The sequence below is a fragment of the Vicugna pacos genome, chromosome X (genome assembly GCF_048564905.1).
Source record: "Vicugna pacos chromosome X, VicPac4, whole genome shotgun sequence".
NCBI classification, from domain to species: domain Eukaryota; kingdom Metazoa; phylum Chordata; class Mammalia; order Artiodactyla; family Camelidae; genus Vicugna; species Vicugna pacos.
In genome coordinates, this window is record NC_133023.1 from 95,973,119 (window position 1) to 95,989,466 (window position 16,348).

At 38.6% G+C, this 16,348-nt stretch overlaps 1 pseudogene; it reads left to right on the forward strand.

Annotated features, from left to right (window-relative positions):
* Positions 1 to 137: 137 nt before the first annotated feature.
* Positions 138 to 15,479, forward strand: LOC102536479 (arf-GAP domain and FG repeat-containing protein 1 pseudogene; annotated as a pseudogene).
* Positions 15,480 to 16,348: the final 869 nt, after the last annotated feature.

Genomic DNA, 16,348 nt, shown 5'->3' on the forward strand with positions numbered 1-16,348 from the left:
TATGCCATCCTATTTGCCCATCATAATTAGCTATCCATTTTAAACCTCCAAAATGCCCGTTTCCGTGGTCAATAGCGATGGAAAAATAAATTAAGGCATATATGCCAGTGTGTATGTGTGGTCATTACCGCCTTATTATGTGCATCAGCGCCATTGTCCACCTCAGAGCTCTAATCGCAGACGAGCTCTCCTTCTCCCCAGCACACTCCAGCAGCCGCCTGCTCCTGCTGTTCAGCCAGTATGTGCTTAGTGAATGCAAATTAATATTAATATCAATCAGCTGAAGCCAAATCAGCCTCTCCTAAGTAGGGAACCGAATCTGCATAAAATCAAATGAGATAATGTATGTGAAAGTACTCTGAACATTATAAAGCACTATACAAATCAAGGTATTTTTATAATAAAATCATAATGTATTACTAAACCAAATATGAATTATTTTTTTAAAACGGTTTGCTGTTTTAGATTAGCTGCACCATTAACAAATGCTCAATAAATATTTGTTCAATTGTATTGTTGAATTGAGGTAATCAAGAGTTGACTGTACATGAAAACAGAGAATTCCATGAAAGATTTAACCGTTACACTAGGTTAGAGAGCACGTGATAAATGAAGTTTAAAAGAAGATGGATGACTTCAAATACAAAAGAATATAATTTATGCTTTCATTCGCAAATAGAAGACTCTCTTGAAATCTCTTCCTTTTCAAGATCAGGTGATTACAGCTTACCTTGTTGTGAAAATCTTTTACAAGTTACTACACAACAAGACCTTCACTGGATTTAAATTTGAAGCAAACCGTGCAATCCTAATTAAACAATTTTTAATACTATTCAAGATGAAAAAGATGTCAGCTCACGTCAAAATACTTGGGTGGTGGAAGTCAGGTTTGTCATGAAGCTTTCTGATGTTTTGTCACTTTTTTTCCTCTCCCACCGTTTACTAGTTTATAACTAATTTTGAAACAGGCTGAAGGAGAATTCTGGATTATCTCAAGACGTATTGTGATAATGATACATTTTACTTATTTAAATATGGCCAGTTACTTTCAGTACTAAAATAGTGCCCATAAGAAATAAGGTGTAGGCACATTAGTAATTAAAGCACACATTTCCTTTGTCTTATACTATATTTACCCACCTTAGAAGGGAAACAAAAGATACCTGGACAATTGACTGAAATTTGTCAGTGAGTAAATACATCCTTGTGCCTGGCATTTGGAAAAGTTGAATAGCTTGGTCTCTGGGTGAGTCTTGAGAATTTGATTCCATATATGAATTCTGAAATTTTTGTAGATCTTATCACTTAGAAGCTGTAAATGAAAACTGCTAACATTTGGAACATTTAAGTTAGGCTTAAAGAAGCGGGCTAGGCAGCCTAGTGGAAAATGGTACCAACAGAAATAGATGAAACTTGCAAAACCCTTCCTGTGGCTTTATTTGCTAAGCGGATAAACCAGTAGCTTGCTAAACTTATGAACAGAGGAAATCCCAAGTGCAATTTCATGAGTTTCTGGAAATACATTTCCTAAGAGCACTTTTAAGAAGAATTTTGGGAAATAATGATGATTGGGGAATTAATATTATAGCTTATTTTTTAGATTGAGTGCATTTTTATACATTTCTTTAGTATCAATGTGCAACTGATGTCAAACAGAAAATTTGGCACTGAGCTAAGATAAGGATCTTATTCTTTCCCAGCACATTTAATCTCATTAATAATGACTATAATCAAAGGTTTTAAAATAACTGTATATCTCCAGTATATCATTGTTTAAAGTAGTGATTTTAAAAAAGCTTTCTTTAATGAAGTATAGTCAGTTTACAATATTGTGTTCATTTTTAGAGTACAGCATAGTGATTCAGTTATACACACACATATATATTTCTTCTCATATTCTTTTTCATTATAGGCTATTACAAGCTATAGAATATTTAAAAAGAGATTTTTGACTCATAGTGCTATCTTGGCTTAAACCATTTTCACTTACTATGGAATGTTGGAAGATTTAATGTAACTCAGCCATGGATTTTAGGAAAATAATATAACTAAATATCATTTTAGTCTCATATTTATAAATTAATGTCAAATATAATGTTGATTTTAAAATCAGTTTCATACCAAGTCACAATGAAAAGAAATATGAAAAATTTAAAAGCTTATCACTGACCTCCCCTCCCCGTTCCCCCAAAGTCTAATTATGCCTGATATAAAGAAGACATTTTATTTTTCTTTTCTATGATATTGCTTCCACCACAGTAGGACTACCAGAATTATGACTGCATCCAGATGATTCTGTTTCCTAAAGAACGTGACACTTGGTTTCTATGTGACACTGTGGCCTGACTGTCAGAGAAAAGCCCACCACCCGGAGAAGCAAGCAAGCCAAACAGGCTGTCATTAGCCCTTGTTCGGGCCTCATGGTCTCTCTATCGCTTGATAAGTGAATGGAGACCTCTTTTCTCTGTTATGCTTCCACAAGCTTCTGTTTATCCACACCTCTCTCCTTAAAACACTCTCTCCTCTTGGTTTTGGGGACAGATTCCGGCTTCTCTACTTTTTCCTCTTGCTTCTAACTCGTGGATGGTCTTCAAGGTTCACTCCTTGAACATTGGCTCACCTCTCTACTATCTGCTTCAAAGTTCTCACCCACTCTTATGGTTCCACCTGTAACCTATTTAAAGGGGACTCTTTGCAACTTTGTCCAGCCCTGATGTCTGCTGTAAACTTCACTTTCCTGTCTTCAGATGCCTGGTACACGCTGCAGCTCAAATACCCAGCCATCACCTCTACTCCACTTGCTTAGAACTGGACACGTCTTATTCTCTGCCTAATTTTTCCCCCAAATCCCAATTCAACTTCCCTGTTTCTGTCAAGGTTAGCACTGTCCTCCTGTTTACCACTCACTCCAACTGCTGATCTTGACAACATCTTTCACTGAAGCCCTTAAGACAGGATCCTGTTATTTACTAAGAACTCACTGTGTGCAAAAGACTCAAACTGGACTGCTCTCCCATACCACATACAAAAAATAAACTCAAGATGGATTAAATTGTCACATGTCAGATCTGAAACCATAAAACTTCTAGAAGAAAACATAGGCAGTATGCTCTTAGCAATATTTTTTTGGACGTGTCTCCTCAGGCAAAGGAACAAAAGCAAAAAATAAACAAATGGGGTTACATCAAACTGAAGAGCTTTTGCACAGGGAAGGGAGCTATCAACAAAATGAAAAGGCTGCCACCTGAGTGGGAGAAGATATTTACAAAAGATATAAAACATTTCCAGCACTGCAGAACGTTCCTTTGTGCTTCTTCCTGGCCAGATCTCTCCACCCAGGATAACCACTGATCTGGTTTTTTTCCACCACAGAATAATTTTCATATTCTAGAATATCATATACATAGAATCATACAGTATATTGTCTTTTTTACTCAGCATAACGCTATTGAGAGTCATTTGTGTTGTTGGGCAACTTATCAAATTTTAAAACCCTCCGGGTAGAATGAAAAATAAAACCCACATTTGCAATCTGTGAGTTGTCAGGATGCACCCTCTGCACTGTGCTTGAATGTCCCTCCTCTCTTCTCCTACCCAAAGGCCATCAAATTCATGTCCCTCTCAGAGATCTCATCTCTCTTCCTTTCTCACTGCTACCACTCTACCATCATTCTGCGATATTTTGGTTCCAGCAGGGCATTTGACAAAATCTCATATGACATCTTAGAGAACAAGATGGCAATACAAGGGATGGATGGTGGTTTAGTTAGCTATATCTGCAACTGCTTGGGTAGCCGTTGCCAGAGGGTACATTATTAGATGTTCAAGTGCCCCCACAGTTCTCTTCTTGATCTTGCACTGTTCAACTTGGTTTTTTTTAAACTTAGATGAAAATAGTTGTGTTTGTAAATGATCAAGTTTGTAAATGACACAAAGATAAGGGAGAGAGTAACATGGTGGGTGACAGAAATGAGTTCCAAAATCTTGATCTGCTGTAAGGATAGATCAAAACCAAGAAGATGAAATTTAACAAGACTAAAGTCAAAGAACTGCATTTAGGTTTTTAAAAGTCAATTGCCAAAGTACATCATGAGGAATATTTGTCCTGACAGCACTCCAAGTGAAAAATATCTCAAGTACCGTGTGAGTCACCAGTATTTTGATAAGAACAAAAACAAATAGACCAAAGGAAAAACTAATAATGCAGTCACAGCTCACATTAATAGAGATGTACGAGGAACTAGCTCTAATATAATACAGTGGTTAAAAGCATAGATCTTGGAGTAAGAAAATACTGGGGGCTTTTTTTGCCAGGTTAAAGATGCTTATTAGACCTCCAACTGGAGATGTGGCGTAGGTAGTTGGCTATAAGAAATGGGCAGGCTAGAGGTAGAAATTTGGGTCTTGTCAGCAAATAGATGGTATTTAGAGCCATGGCACTGGATGAAACCAGAAAGAGGGTGCGTATAGACACTGAAAGCAGAGAAGATCATTTGTATCAGTTTGCTAGGGCTGCCGTAACAAAACAGGACAGACTGGCTGGCTTAAAGAACAGACATTTATTTTCTCACAGTTCTGGGTGCTCGAAGTCCAAGATCAAAGTGTCGGCAGGGTTGATGTGTCCTGAGACCTCTCTCCTTGGCTTGTAGTTGGCCGCTTTCTTGCTGCGTCCTCACATGGGCTTTCCTCTGTGCATGTGTGCCCTGGGTATCTCTGTGTGTCCAAATTTCTTCTTCTAATAAGGACACGGGTCAGACTGGACTAGGGCTCACCCCAAAGACTTCATTTTAAGTTAATCACCTCTTTAAAGGTCCTATCTCCAAACACAGTCACATTCTGAGGTACTGGAGGTTAGAGCTTCAATATAGGAATTTGAGAGGACACAATTTAGCCCATAATAAGGTCCAAGAATCGAGCTTTTGTCCTCTAACCTTTAGGAGTCTGGCAGAGAAGAAAAGGGGGCCAGCAGAGAAGGCTGTGAAGTATCTGCCAAATAAGTAGAAAAGCAGGAGAACGTGGATTTCTGGAGCCCTAGAGAAGAAAGAGGTCTCCGAAGGGAGGAGTCATCAGCCATGCCAAATACTGCTGAGAGAGGAATAAAGATCAGAACTGAGAATGATTACTGAATTTGGTGAAGATAGGGGTCATTGTGGGCCGTGATAATTGCCATTTCCATTGAGTGGCAGAACTGGGAGCCTGAGAAAAGAGGAAGGGGAATGAGGAAATAAAGATAGCATCTGGAGACAGCTCTTCTGAAAGGGTTTTCTGTGACTAGGGAGAGAAATTGATGAAAAGTGAGAAATAAGAAAATTGCAGGCATAGAGCCCTTAAAAAGGTGAGATGGGTTGGAATCTAGTCTTTGGGCTTGGATTAAAGGAAGAGGGTGTTACGTGTCACTGCAAGAAGGAAGGCAGAGTGAATGCATCAGGGTGGTTGGAATTGGTGGCGAGAAGATGAGGTAGTTCTGCTCTGATGGCAAATATTGTCGTATCTGTATCTCTTTTCTTGCTGTACCTCCTGCCTCATACTCCCTCTGCCTAACCAAATCCTCTCTGCCCGTCCAGGCTCAGCCTCTTTGCTTTGGAAAAAGCACTGCACCTGGAACTAGAAAACCTGGAATTGAATCCCAGTACTTCTCATTATAAGCTGTGTGACTTAAGACGTCATCTTAAGAGCTCATTCCTTCAATTGTACACTTAAAAATCTCTCTACATACATTTTTAAAATGCAAAGATGACAATGAGATATCTACTCTAAATCTTCCCTCCTCTAAGAAGCTTCCATGAGCACTTTTTGGAACCCCTTTGGATCTTCACCACCATCTGCTGCCTGACACTCTTACCTAATTGTTTTCAAGTGTATTGTTGATTTGATCACTAGATTATACACTTCTGAAGAGCAGGAACTGAGTTTTCTTGGTGTTATATTGAGGGAGTAGGTGGGAAGAAAAAGGGACTAATTCATGGAGCATCTGTTACGTACCAGGGTTTTTAGGTACATTACCTAATTTAATTCTTGCAACCTTCTGAAGATACGGATATTATTTTACAGACAAGGAAACTGAGTCCCAGAGGGATTAAGCAGCTTCCCCAAAGTCACACAACTAGTATGAAGTTTAAAGGGCAAAGCCTCAAAGCATGTCTTGCTGGGTTAATGTCTCAAGAGGCTGGGAGAGGAGTGCCAGGAAAACCAGGGGCGTCTGTACGTCTGACATTTACTAGGTATTTTTTAAAGGATTATTTTATTGCTTCTAAGCAATAAAATTCAAGGAATTAATGTATGACCCCTTTGGAAGCAACGTAACATTTACTTGCTTTAAGGTTTCATTGCTGACCTTTTCTTCTCAAAACAGTCCTGAGAAATGGGCAGCTGCAGGTACATTTTAAGGTTATTTTAAATCCAGCTCTCCTCCCCCAGGATATTGGAACAACTGCTCTGATCAATTGCCTCCCTTTCAAGTTTATAAATGACGTGCAGGAAATGTCTTTATGGAAGACTGAACCGAGGAGACATCGAGGTGAAGAATGGATGATGCCAAAGGGCTCAGTTGCTGTTTCCATCTATCTCAGGAGATGAGCTTTTCTCTGACCGCTTTTGCCCTTGAGTAAAGACAGATTAACATTGGTTGGAAGAGGCTTCCTTCCTTAGTTAGGACTACCTGCAGCCCTACTGGCTTTGTAACTAGGCACTGTGTGTGTGTGTAGGGGAAAGTGTGAGCACTTCTGTGTCATAGTGAACTTGGCAAAGTGTACACCACACTTTTCCCAACACCATATTGTGACATAGGGTTAATTCTCTCGCACATTGTAATTGAGATCTCAGCATTTCATTTTGGAGCCAAGGACAGATCTGCTTGGAGCTGTAGTTGCCCAGTGTATAGAGGGGGAAAAAACAATGCAAAAAAAAAAAACCCCAGAAAATAATACTTGTAAACCTTTTGTTTCAGTCAAAGCGCCACATAAAAGAACACATACCTTGTCCTCTTTTATATTTCTTAAGTCTTTCCAGTAAGTGGAGTCCAGCCCTTTGAACCTTGGTAATCTGAGTCAACCCCATTGAATCAGCAATCATCGAGCACCTACTATATGCTATGATCTGTGTTCCGTGCTGAGGGACTGCAAAGCACAGGCCAGGGTACAAAAGGGAGGACAAAGCTGACACACTATGGAATCATTAGATATTCAGTCTGAACCCAGGTCATTGGTTTCATTTGTGACCTGCACCAACCTCGGATAAACCCAGTGACTGGTGCCTTCAGGCTTATATGAAACACATGCTCACATGCCTTCCGGACCCCCACTCGGCCTTACTGAAATATCAGCCAGCATCCAAGCATCAATAACAGCAGCCAAAACACATTTTCTTATTTTTAATAGATCATATTTTTTTCTGGGCTGACTGAGAATGACTTTCAAAACTGCTCTTAGCTTTTCCCTAGTAATGGATGTACCACGTAACCAGTGCCTAAAGCAGCCAGTGAACTCAAGTCTGTTGAATCGTTTTCTGCGCAAAGACAGCTCTTCTGCACCCCACTATCGACCCGCTTCCATTTGCCGGAGTATGCCCATTATGTAGCCGCAGACCCAGAAAGGGCTATTTTAAGGGACAGAAGATTTTTGTATTTTTCCTTTTAGTGAATAAGCTTTGCAAGACAAAACCAAGGTGACTTCCTGCTCAGCTTTTGTTTTGAGTTCTTGTCGAAGAAAGAATATTGATTCAACTGTCTGGAACATGTTCTATCTCCCTGAAGAGCTTAGAGGCTGGAAGCCACAGAGAGGGCACTAGATGACGCGTCAGGCGGCTAGGCTGATGGCCGTGACTCTGCCGCTGTGGACACGTCCAACCTAGAAAAAATAGTTGATCCTCTCTGGCCTTCAGTTTCTCTTTCTCTAGAATTAAAAAAACAGGCCAGGATAGACAGAAGTTAAGAGGCAGTTCTTCAACTTACCCCTTGTGTGAATTTGAAAAAAACCACTTAACCTCTCTGGGCCTCAGTTTCCTTGCCTGAGAAAGGGAGATAATTACAATATCTACCTTGTAGTGTTTCTTGGAGAGTAAATAAGAAAATACATGTAAATGATTAGTACAGTGCTTAACACATAGAGATTGGGAAACACAAGCAATTCTTAGTATTCCAAGTTAAATTCAATCATGGTGGCCCCTTCCGGCTCTAAGTTTCTGTGAACACTGAAGATCAGTCAATTTTTTTAGTATCATTTTAAGTGAATGTCTTTCTTCATTTGGGATTGTTATATTTATTAACTGGCCATAACATGTTAAACAATTGTGACAAAGTGATTAATACAAAATCTCATCAGTCATAACTCCTTTTCTCTTTCACATAGAATTGTTTCTGAAAAAAAATCTTCTCTCTGAAACTCACAGAATAAGAAAACAAATATCTGATACTTCATGTCTCCAGAAGAAATATCAGCAGATAGAGACCACTGATTCGCACATCAGCGTGTACTTTAGCCCATAAGAAAGAAAAGGGTAAAGGAGTTACTGCGTTTGTCAAGAATCCAAAGACTTTTCTCTGTAATCTTTGAAAATGTAAGATTGTAGAAGTTCACTTGGAACTGTGGCTACGTTTTATCAGTATTCAGTGAGCGCTGTGTGGTTTGGGGGACATTCATCTTCTTACATGTATGGGAGAAGAGGTTGACTGAGGCAAGCCTCTGAAACTTCCAAGAAAAAAAATCATCAAAATCCTCAGCAGAAATCCAGTATTGTTTTTAAAATGCTGAGCTTGTGTGTGTGTGTGTGTGTGCGTGCGTGTGTGATTTCTGAATTCAGGCTGCTTTTCCTATGTAGACCTTTAATAGGCAATGTGCACAGAATATAGAATAGCACTGTGAGAGTTATTTTTTGACCCAGGTAACTAATTAAAAGTGCTTTATGACAAGACAGGAGTCTGTGTCTTCCTCAGCATAGGGTTCTCGTGATTTCTTCCCTTGTCAACAAAGTTGAAGTCAAAGTGGCCATGTGAGATTGTGGAAGAGGTTGACATGAAAAGATGAGATCTACGATTGATGCTGGGAAATCTCATTTTGCCCACTTAGGTGGGTATTATTTAATCAGTATCTCCTGAACAAGGAAGCTGTGTGATAACTGTCTTTTAATCTGTTGCTGAAGAGCCTCTTGATCAGGGTGACATTCACACGAACAGCATGATCAGCTCCGGTTCAGATACAACTGTTTTCTTGGCTTTCATCTGGCCTTGGTAGCCCTGTTGCATCATTTGCCACTGCACCCTGGCAAAACTGATGGAAACAATCATTTCGTCTGTCTATGTGTGGAGGTGCAGAGTGGAGTTGTCTCTTTAGACTGAATCTGCACATAACGTTGCTAAAAGCTTTGCCTCTTTAGCACATCTACATCTTCTTTTGTATGTACTGAGCTAGTGACATTTCGGGAAGCAATTGTCAGCTTGCCTGGAAGCCCCAATTTGTGCATTAAGAAAATGCTGTCCTAATCTCTTGGCACCAGTTTGTTTATTGTTCCCTTTGTGAAATCTTTTTTTCACCAGCCCATAAACCCATACTCACTGTATTGAGCTTTACAATAAAGACAGATCACCCTCTAGCTATGAATATAAAGTAGAATCTCCCTCTAAGAGCAGTAGGAACTCCATAAATGTGAATTTTGGTAGGAGGGCTAGAGAAGACAGCCTCCTGTGACATTAGCTTCTCAAACTAATAGTGTTCGTATGCAGTAAGTAACAAATCTACTGGACATGAGGCAGAACACATCTGGAGCTTCATGTTTAAATGTAGATATTGCAGCTTAAGAGTGACATTGGGAGACTATACCAAGGAAGGTGACTAGGCTGAGGAAAAGTCTAGAAACCACAAGAGACAAGAAAGGGTTGAAGTAACTGTGCATTTAGCCTGGAGAGAAGACTCAGCTTACCCCTGCTGACTCTTACCAGATTTGACAATGGAACAGCTAGCACACTTGTTTTGTGTTACTACACAGGCAAAATCTAGAATAAATAGATGGAAATGACAAGAAAGCACATTTCAGATAAACAGCATAAATAAACAAAACCTTATAAAAATGAAAACCATCCAAAAATAGAATACATTTACTCAGAAAGTAGAGATTTCTTACTGGAGATGTTCAAGCTGGTTGAGCCTTTGGGAGAGATGCTATATTAAGGCTGCTTGTCTGAGTGGGAGACTGGTTATGCAATGCCCAAAGTTAGCCCTTTCATACTCTAAATTATTTTTTCTATGATACTGATCAAGAATGAGGAAAATAAAACCAAACACCTTCTTTCACTCATCCATCCAAGTGTCCATTCGTTAATCCATTTAACAAACACTGAGTGACAACTCTGTGCCAGGTACGGTGTTAAGCACAGGAAATATAAAACACAGAAATGTATGATACAGAAATGTAAACAGATAATTATAGAATAGGATGATGGATGCAAGGACAGACGTCTGTATATGCAACAGAAAGAGTCGTGGAGTTGCTATGGGGAAGGGGGATCTAGGAAGATCTGACAGAGGAGAAAGCCATGCCTGAGTAGAATCCAAAGGGATGAATTGGAGTTTGCCAGGAGGAAAAGGTGGTTAAATTGGGAAGACCATTCTAAACGAGAGGGAAAATATATTCAAAGTCATGGAGCAAGTTTGCAAAATTTTAGGTCACCTGTCATTGCTGGAGCATAGTATCTGTCAGGAGATGGGGAGAAGAGATAGGAAAAGGTAGAAAGTGTGAAACTGGGCTAGATCTTGGGCGGCCACCCCAAGGAGCCTGAACCTTTATGGAAGCCAGGAAGCTGGGCACGAACGCACCTTCCTTCGAGGCTTGCCCTTGGCTTTGCCGACACAGTTCTTGCATCTGAGTTGGAAGCCATTCATAGCGAAAACAAAATGAAAATAGATGTTAGTTATTTTCTGCTGCCACAAAATCCACTTAATTTCCAGAATCTCATTATCTGACTTCTCTGTATCTGTTATCATTTTGATCTGAATGTAACCAAAAGCATCGAACATAAAAGTTTTATCCTTTACCACAAATTGAACGGTATTATGTGTTTTCTAAGCTATTTCAAAAGTCTGTGGACAGGAAATGAAATAATATCTGTAGCTGTTCCTTCATAGAAGGCCTGTCTCCCAGTTGATGTGATATGTTCTTTTTAAGTTAAAAACAATTGGAATCATCTTAACAACAACAATATAAAATATAAACCTTCCAGATTTTAGCATTTCTTTTTGGTTCTCATTTTTAAAGAAAAGCTCTTATCTCTTTAGAGTCATACAATTCAAATGAGCTTTAATTTTTGTAAAATCCCTGTAATTGGCCCTATTAATTAGATGGCCAATCAGATTTGGGGAGAACTCAGACTTATGGACTTTTAAAAAATAACCTACAATGTTATTATTTTCAAGTGCTATACTTGAGAATCCTGTAAGTGCTTTAAAAAATTGCGCATTCTTATTTGAATGCAAATGCTGCTGTGACAACAGTTCTTGAAAACAATTGGTCTGTGTTGGGTTTTTAATATTCATATTTATTAATTTTATTCTGAATGCACACACAGAAGCAGCTTATTGTTATTAAATTAAAAAGCAAATAATGACCTCGAGTCCCCCCCATACCCCAATTTATACCCCTGGGTGAACACGGTGAAAGCCAGGTCAAATCTCCTACACATGCCAGGTCTGTATCACAGGTGAGGAACAGAGAAATGGGTTTTCTCTTCTTTAAATACAGAAGAAAGAGGCAGCTGCCTCTTCCTTCTCTCTCGAAAGGATGGAATGAAACCTTTCCTCTTTGGAGACAAAATGAAAAGGATTCTGGGCTCTCACTCCAGCCTCTTTGAATATAAATGCATCTTTCCAAGCACCAAATATGTCTTTAACTTTTATGATCTAGAAATGTCGCCAAGGTCCCTGGCCACATTTTTCCTTGAAATGTAAACATTTACCTCCAGAGTTAGGTAAGTCCCCCTGGAGTTCTGTCACTATGTATACAGTTGTAAATCACCTTCCTAAGGCTTACTCTTAGCCCAAGATCCCAAGTTTTCAACAAAATTTGTTTATACACAAAAATATTTCCTCTATACCCCACAGTCAGCCTACACTAGGCTAACATTTCTTTGTGTTAAGGATGCGTGCTCGCTTAGCAAATACTTTCCCCTATGCTCAGTAAAAAATAAACCTCAGCTCAGCGTGTTCTCTTCATAATAAATTTTAGTATAATTTATTCAATAAACTCAACAAATACTGACTGAGTGCCTATCGTGTGCCAGGCCCTACTCTAAAGAGGCATTCCACTACAAGTAGATTTCTTCCAGAGCTGGCATTTTACTGTTGCCTATACACTTTCCCTTCAATTAGAATGACTCTTCTCCAGTTAGATTAATTCTTGTTGTATGTGCTATTCCAAAAGTCATAAATGATCACAACACCAAAAAAAAAAATGCAGTCTGAAAAATTTTGAGCAAGATTTGGAACATTGTTCTTTGGGGACTGTTAAATTCAATCATCTTTTCTTTGTACTTTGCCATCCTTCCTTATCACTTATAATCCTAACTGCTCATCTTCAAGACATTCACATACCTTCCTTCACTAAACTCAAGCACATTAATTTGCATGCCAGACTAACTCAAATGACTTCTCAGCTTTAAGCCAAGGAAACTTTTTTTCTCTAGAATATTTCCAACTATCAGACAGTGTTGTTTGCCAGATTTTAAAGTTCTCTTTTATCACTAAGTCCATAGTTACTTGAAAGTATATGGTTTTTTCATAACCCACTTCACCTTTAATAAAAGAAAATTAAAGAATTTATATTGACAGCATCATAGGTAAGCAAAATCAAAGTGACCTCTGGATTATTTCTTAAGATCATCTTAGAAAAGATAGTAGTTTAATGAGCAAAATACAAATACAACCAAAAAGATAATTTAGTTAAAGGACAAAACTTGGAATTTCTAATGCAGCAAACCGTAATTAATTATTTCTCCTAAAGCATTGAATTTAGTGCAAAAATAGGTTAGGACAATAAGGAGTTATTTATAGCATAGTTTTTGTTACCTTCCAGTTAATAAAACATCTGGGGAATTTAATATGATTCTTTAATATTTTGGACATTTATTTGATCCATTATAGTTCAGAGCAAGTAACTAACTTGTGCCAGAAAATAATCACTAATAGCATGTGTAGTGTACATTTTCCCCACCAAAGAATGACTATGAATTTAAGCGCAGGCCAGCCAGGTTAGAACACATGGCTGAGTGTTGATAACATGCCTCAACACACATATAGAGCCCTTTGACGAGGCTGGGAGACTTACTGGTTCCAGGAACTTAAGGCAAATCCTGTCTAATCATTAGCTAATCACTAAGCTAGCTGAACGGTGACTTCAGTGACCATACAGGAAAGGATACAGACTTTACGTAATTTATACACAAACATCTCTAAATAAACAAACAGGAAGAACAACAATAATGACCAACAGCAACAAAAGACCTGAGGAAGGGGAATCTGATTTTCAGACTTGCCATATTATATTATGTAAAATGTCCAGTTTTTAACAAAAATTATGAGACATAACCCCCCCCCCCCAAAAAAACAAGAAAATATGGCCCATACTTGGGGAAGAAAGACAATCAAAAATTGTCCTTGAGGGAGCTAAGGCTTTGAACTTACTAGACAAAGAGTTTAAATCAGCTATTTTAAGCATGTTCAAAGAACTAAATAAAAGCAGCTCTATAAAACTGAAGAAAGCATGAGAATAATGTCTCACCAAATAGAAAATATTAGTAAAGGGGCAGACATTATAAAATTGAACCAAATAGAAATTTTGGAGTTGAAAAGTACAATTGAAATGAAAAATCTACTTGGGTAACCCAACAGCAGATGTGAGCAGTCAAAAGAAGGAATCAGTGGGCTTGAAGGTAGGTCAATTGAGATTATCCACTTTGAGGAACAGAAAGAAAAAAGAATGAAGAAAAAGGAATTGAACCTCCGAGACTTGTGGGACACCATCAAGCATATTATCATGTGGAAATCCCAGAAGGAGAGAAAAGAGAGAAGAGGCAGGAATAGTATTTGAAGAAATAATCTCTGAAAACTGCCCAAATTTGAAGAAACACATTAATTTACACATCATAGAAAGCTCAATAAACTCAAAGCATTTCATGCATAGACACATAATAATCAAAATGTCAAAAGAAAGAGACAGAGAATCTTGAAAGTAGCAAGAGAGAAATGATTCATTAGGTAAAAGAGATTCACAACAGTTTTAAGAGCTGATTTCTCATCAGAAACTATAGAGGCCAGAAGGTGATGGGATGACATAGTCAAAGTTATAAAAGTGCTAAAAGAATTCTATATCCAGAAAAGACTACCCTTCAAAAATAAAGGAAACTTTTAAGTGATTTCGGCTCAGACATCTTTGCTGCTCCAACACCTCAGCAAACAGCTACAGCCAATTTTGCTAACTTTGTACATTTCAATAGTCATGCAGCTCAAAATTTCTGCAAATGCAGATTTTGCAAACTTTAATGCATTTGGACAGTCTAGTGGTTCGTGTAATTTTGGAGCTTTTCCGCCAGCAAGTCACTCTTCTTTTCAGCCCCAAATTACAGGTGGAAGTGCTAGATCAGTAAATGCTAATTTTGCTCATTTTGATAACTTCCCCAAATGCTCCAGTGCTAATTTTGGAACCTTCAATACTTCCCAGAGTCATCAAGCAGCATCAGCTGTTAGTAAAGTTTCAGTGAACAAAGCTGGTCTACAGACTACAGACAAATATGCAGCACTTGGTCATTTAGACAATATCTTCAGTACTGGGCAAGCTGGTGATCAGGGTAGTGGCTTTGGGACTGCAGGCAAAGCTCCTGTTGGTTCTGTGGTTTCAGTTCCTAGTCAATCAAGTGCATCTTCAGATAAGTATGCAGCCCTGGCAGAACTAGACAGCATTTTCAGCTCTGCAGCCACCTCCAGTAATGCATACACTTCCAGGAGTAATGCTAGCAGTAATAACGTTTTTGGAACAGTGCCAGTGAGTGCTTCTGCACAGACACAGCCTGCTTCTTCAAATGTGCCTGCTCCATTTGGAGCTACACCTTCCACAAATCCATTTGTTGCTGCTGCTGGTCCTTCTGTGGTATCTTCTACAAATCCATTTCAGACCAATGCCAAAGCAGCAACAGCAGCGACATTTGGCTCCGCATCAGTGAGCATGCCTGCAGGGTTCGGTACTCCTGCTCCCTATATTCTTCCCACCAGCTTTAGTGGCGTCTTCTAGCAGCCTGCCTCCCCAGCCCAAGAGGCTTTCCCTTAACAGACAGCTTTTTTCCAACAGCCCAATGGTGCAGGTTTTGCAGCATTTGGAGAAACAAAGCCAGTGGTAACCCCTTTTGGTCAAGTTGCAGCTGCTGGAGTATCTCGTAATCCTTTATTGGTGCACCAACAGGACAATTTCCAACAGGAAGCTCATCAACCAATCTTTTCTTATAGTCTTATATAGACACTTTACTGAAACAAACTTTTATATGGTCACGTAACATCTCTCCACCTCTTGCACTGTTGTCTTGTTTCACTGATCTTAGCTTTAAACACGAGAGGTCTTTAAAAAACCTGCATTGTGTATTAAACACCAAGTAAAATATGTGCAGAACAAAGGGCTCCAGTAACAACTTTAAACCTGTGAATGGACAAAAAAAAAATAGTGGTATCGTGTATGTTAAAAATTGGCTAATAATAAGTTATTGCAGATACCACATTCATTATACTGCAGTACTGTGCATATTTTTCTTAGAAATTAGCTATTTGTGCATATGAGTATTTGTAACTTTAATACATTGTTATGTGAGAAATGTTACTGGGGAAACAGATCAGCTACTTTTAAGGTGCTGTCATATATCTTGGAATCACTTTAACCATTGCTACTGGAAAGTTATAAAGTCAAAATTGGAAGGCTTTATTCATTCTTGAATTTTTCCTTTCTAAAGAACTTGTCTATTTATACATTCCTAAATTCTTTAAAAATGTAGAGGGATACCTGTCTGCATAATAAAGCTGATCATGTTTTGCTACCAAAAAAGGAGGGGGGGATTAAAACATTCCTAGGTAAACAAAAACAGAAATTTCAATTCTAACAAACCTGCCCTACAAGAAATCAGGCCAAAGTGAAAGGACAGTAATTCAAATTCATAGGGAAAAATAAAGAGCAATGGTAAAGGTAACTACGTAATTAAATATAAAATAGTATAAACCTACTTTTGTAACTTTTTCTTGTATCTGATTTAAAAGACAAATGCATAAGGCAAAAAGTATACATCTGTATCAATGGATACGTAATGTATAAATATGTAATTTGTATGAGA